We start from the raw sequence: 5609 nt of genomic DNA on the forward strand, positions 1-5609 counted from the left end.
TATTTGGTCTGTTCTTCAGTCTTTTAACAGTTGCAAGCTGCCTCATTTATCACACATTCCAATATTTGAATGCAGCAGAGAGAGTCTCTGTACAGAAGCATTGGGGAAAGTAACTTGTAGCATATAGTTCTAGATCCAGGACTCATCTTTGTCCCTCCTTCCCTGCCTTGTGACTCGACTGGGATTTTGTATATGTTTAATCCGATTTTCAATGCACCAGTTGCCTGCTCATAGCAGGACCAAGAAAAAACAAGTAGCCAAGAAAATCCAACAGTCACATTTGATTTCAAAAGAGGAAACTTCCCCCAAATGAGAGGATTGCTAAAAAGGAACATTAAAGGCAAAGTCAAGAGGGTCAAATTTCTCCCAAATTTGTTTTCAGCAGGCACAAATACAACAATGTACATCAACAGAACAAGCATACAAAAGAAGCAATATCTAGGGATGACTTCAGATTTGAACAGGAGACTGGGTAGGGAGGTGAATGGACCTTTGGATGTCAAGGGAGTCACAGGTATGCTAAAGGAGGATGAGGAGACTGCAGAGAAATTGAATGAATTCTTTGCATCTGTCTTCATAGCGGAAGATAAAGGGCAGATCCCTGTGGCTGAACTAACTTTCACAGGAAGGGAATGTGAGGAACATAGGGAAATAGTGGTGATATGACGATCTAGACCTTATTGACAAAACAAACTGACAATTTATTGGTCCAGATGGCATCCACCCAAGTGTTCTTAAAGAACTCAAGTCTGAAATTGCTGGTCTTCTGAAATAAAATGTAACCTGTCCCTAGGATCATGCTCTGTTCCTGAGGACTGGAAAGTGGCTGATGGTAACACCAACTTTTGAAAAGGCATCTAGGGGATCCTGGTAGATAATTACAGTCCAGTTAGCTTAACATCTGTTCTGGGGAAACTGGTGGAAAGTATTGTCAAAAATAGAATGACCAAACTTCTAGAAAAGCAAAAGAACTAGCATTGCTTCTGCAAGGGAAGTCCTGTCTCAGTAACCTTTTACAGTTCTTTGAGAATGTCAACAAGCAGATAGAGGTGATCTTGTTGTCATTGTGTACCTGAACTTTAAAAGGCTTTTGACAAAGTATTTCACCAAAGACTCCTGAGTAGGCTGAGCAGTCATGAAAAAAGTCCTCTAGTGAATCAGGAACTGGTTAAGAATCTGGAAGCAGAGGGTAGGAATAAATGGAGAGTTCTCCTACTGGAGGGATATAGAAAGTGGGGTTCCCCAAGGATCAGTCTTGGAACCTTGCTTTCGATAAATTATTTAGAGTTGAGGGTGAGCAGCGAGGTAACCAAATTTGCTGATGATACCAATTTGTTCAGGGTGGTTAAAACAAAAGGGTTGCAAAGAGCTCCAAAAGAACCTCTCAAAACTGGATAGATGAGCAGTAAGATGGCAAATGCAATTCAGTGAAAGCAAGTGTAAAGTGATGCACATTGGAGCAAAACAAAAAAGTTATTTGACAAATACATACATTGGGTCTGAACTGGCAGTGACTGACCAGAAATGAGATGTAGAGGTTGTAGAGGATAGCTCAATAAAGATGACCCAGTGTGTGACATCTGTTAAAAAAAAGGGGGGGGGACACAAATTCCATGCTAGGAATCATTAGGAAAGGGACTGAAAATAAAATTGCTTATATAATAATGCAGTTAAACAAATGTATAGTGTGACTGTGCAGTTCTGGTTGCCTTAATGCAAAAAGGATATTGTAGAGCTGGAAAAAATTCAGAAAAGGGCAACCAAAATGATCAAGGTGACTTCCATATGGAAGGTTGCAACATTTGGGGCTTTTTAGTTTCTAAGAGGACACATGATAAAAGTGTATAAAATTATGCATTGAGTAGAGAAAGTGGATAGAGAAATGTTTTTCTCAGTCTCATAACACCAAAACTCATGGACATGAGTCAGGATAGAGAAAAGAAAGTACTACTTCACACAGTGTATTGTTAAGTTGTGGCATTATTCCCACAAGATGTAGTGACAGCCACCAACTTGGGTGGCTTTGAAAGAGTAACATTCATGGACAACAAGGCCATCAATGCTTATGTTCCCATTCCACTCCTGGAGGAAGTAAGCACCTACATACTGGTTGCTGAGAATCACAAAAGCGAAGAGCACTCAGGTTCTGCTTGTGGGCGTCCTATGAGCATCTGGTTAGCCACTGTGGGAACAGGATGCTAGACTAGATGAGCCACTGGCCTGAGCCAGCAGGGCTCTTCTTAAGCTTTTATGGTCATGGGTAAACTATGAGGAAAGCACACTTACTTGAAGCATTTTATCTTGCTCTTCCATCAGAAAAAGGCTCACAGAATAACATACAAATATCGACTTCCGGGAAGGGTGACTTAGCCTGTGCCTGCTTTTGAGACGGGCTCCTGCCTCAAAAGAAGCTTATTCAGATATATCAGTCAGTTTTTTCTTTTTTTTTGACTGATTAAACTTCTCCCGGGTAGGGAGAAACGAAGAGATTAACCTCAAAGCCTATTTTTGTTGGGATGACCAGATCTCATTAATTTATGGGACGAGGTCCAGCCGACGAAGGTGGGACGGATTTTCAACAGCAAGCTCTATCTGTTAAAGCGAACGTTCATCTTATCTTCTAAGAGAGAACGCATTAACAGGCAAGCACCCTTCTTTCTATATTTTTCTTTTACTTGACTTAAATTGTTGCTGTTTAAAAGAGATTTGCCAGATTGATCGGTTTTTGACATCTCACTGGGGAGCCGTAACTTCTCTCTGCTACGCACTAATTAATAGCTTATCTCTGTTTTTGTTGCAAAAAGCTGTCCTGGATTTGCATTCTAAAGATACACACAGAAGAGGGATTTCTATTCCAGATTTTTATTTTGAAAAATATTATACTGTTTTGAGACTACTCTCTTTTTGGTCTATTTTATTTTGACGAATCTGTTTCTTGACGATTGCCATTAATTGTTTCGATCCTGGGAACTGCATTTTGTTTACTTAACTATTGGAGAGATAAGGCTGTCTGCTCTGTTTATACTGTGATGTCACCAAGTTTGGAGTATTAACCCAATTGTTGCTGAAATAAGAAGTGGTTTTCCTATATTTTTCTTTTAAAATGGCAATTAAGAAAGTGGCTGAGAATCTGGAAATAACTATGTTTCAGAAAATAATGGATGAGATTGAGATAACGAAAATTGAATTGAGTAAAATGAAGCAGGAGATTAAAGATATAAGGGTCCCTGTGAGAGAGGTGACCCTGGAAGGGGTCCCTGTGAGAGAGGAGACCCCGGAGATTGGAACAGGGGTCCCTGTGAGAGAGGAGACCCTGGAGACTGGAATAGGGGTCCCTGTGAGAGAGGAGATCCCGGAGATTGGAACAAACGTGGAACAGGAACAAGATTTGGAGTCTATGGACTTTAGAAATAAAATCTATTGTTTGGAACTCAATGTTATCTCTGAAGAAATTAATGAAGATTCTAGAGATAAAGTTATCAATGGCATGGATTATCTTCTGGACTGGAATGATGTGATGGAGCCCAATATAGAGAAAATCTATGGAATTAACTGCAGCCATGTGACAATGGAAAAACTTTTAAGAGATGACCCAGTGTATTTTGAAAAAAAGAACAGAGATATGATTTTACAGCAGTATTTCAGCAACCTATTCAGAATGGATGGCAAGAAAATATTTGGGATAGAGGTAATTCCCATCAGACTCTTACTATATGACTATGGCTTTGACAGCAAGATTATTATGGAATACTGATAATGGAAGATTGGATATTGAAATTACTGGACTTAACAAGACTACTGAAGATGGAAGATGGAAAATGGAACTAATAGAGATAATAGAACAATGGCTATTGAAATTACTGAACCTAACAGATTCTGATGTGATGGATTAATTGAAATGTTTATTTTGACTATGGTTATGACAATAAGATTATCATAATTAGTAATGAGATGGATTAATCGATATGCTTATCTGGAAAAAAAAATTGATAGATATATTTCTTAAAGAATTGAAATCTCTCTTTGACTTTTTGTGGAAAGAATAAAGTAATGTTTATGAGATTTGATGATTAAGTAAGATAACTACTGGAGGAAAGTGATTTTATAATATGACTTAAGAGACAGGATTGCTATATATTATAGACTTATAACTGATTTGATCTTTGACAAATGGGAAGTCAATATTTTACTCTTTATTTTTTATTTTTGTTTTTTTTTTCTTTTTTTCTTTTTGTTTAACTATTTTTGATTTTGTTTTTTGTCTTTGAATGTTTTATGATTTTGTCTTGTATGTTTTATGAAAATTTGAATAAAAATTATTGAAAAAAAAAAAAAAAAAAAGAATAACATACAAATATCAGTAAGACAACGCTTGCCCTTAATCTAAAATAGGGGTGCGCAAAAGAGATTGGGATCTATTGGTAAATATCTGAGTAATTTAGAATAGATTGGCAAGGGTTTCTGACTTCCTGTCATTTAAGAATTCAGTTATTTCTGTGGGGGCATTAGGATCCAGCCCCCTCTGCCCCCCTAAATCTGTGATGGGTTTCCCCCCAACCCTCTGGAGCAGATCTGAGGAGGGTGCGGGGTGTGAGGAAGCCATGTTGTACACGTAGAAATCCTTGGACTGATGGGGTGTGTTAACTGAATACCTCCCACTGTGTCTTGTAAACTATTGCTCTAATATTGCCACCCTAGGCTCCTCCTGGGAGGGAGAGTGGGATATAAATCAAATAATAAATAAATAATATTCCCTTTGACCCCCCCCCACCCCAGGGCATAGTATCCTCCGCACATAAGGGATATCCGCACATGTTGGTAACACTGATTGGCCAAGGCTAGGCACTCCAACCATTACCATTGTTGGCTAAACACTCCTTAACACAGCGCAGAAGCATGGAACAGAACAGTCAGTCCTTGCAAGAGAAGTCCTTGCAGTCTCTCCCTCCTCCCTGATGACAATTGGGGGGAGGCTGAAGCATGAGCATTGGCTGAGTTCTCTAGTAATACCAGTCCCTCTTTCATTCCTTCACAAATACTGTGCACATAGACAGAGGGACTATACTCCAGCTGTTGCCTATTGCTTGTTGCTCTCTCTTTGCTCTCTACAGGATGCTCTCCCATAGATAGAGGATCCATCCCACACACTGTTCCAGGAAAGTCAGCAGGGATGCCCACACAGCTGTGGTGATCATTTTCTTATGGCAGAGGTAGCTAACCTGTGGCCCTCCAGATACTGTTGAAATTAAGCTCCCATTGGCCCCTGCCTGCATGCCTCATCATTGGGGATTATGATAGTTGTAGCCCAACATAAGATTCTCCGTGGCGCAGAGTGATAAGCGGTGGTAATGCAGCCGAAAGCTCTGCTCACGGCCAGAGTTCGATTCCAACGGAAGGAGGAAGTCAAATCTCTGGTAAAAGGGGTCGAGGTCCACTCAGCCTTCCATCCATCCGTGGTCGGTAAAATGAGTACCTGGCATATGCTGGGGGGTAAAGAAAAGCCGGGGAAGGAACTGGCAATCCCACCCCATATATACGGTCTGCCTAGTAAACGTCGCAAGACGTCACCCTAAGAGTCGAAAACGACTCGCACTACAAGTGCGGGGACA

This window comes from Rhineura floridana, chromosome 3 (genome assembly GCF_030035675.1).
Source record: "Rhineura floridana isolate rRhiFlo1 chromosome 3, rRhiFlo1.hap2, whole genome shotgun sequence".
NCBI classification, from domain to species: domain Eukaryota; kingdom Metazoa; phylum Chordata; class Lepidosauria; order Squamata; family Rhineuridae; genus Rhineura; species Rhineura floridana.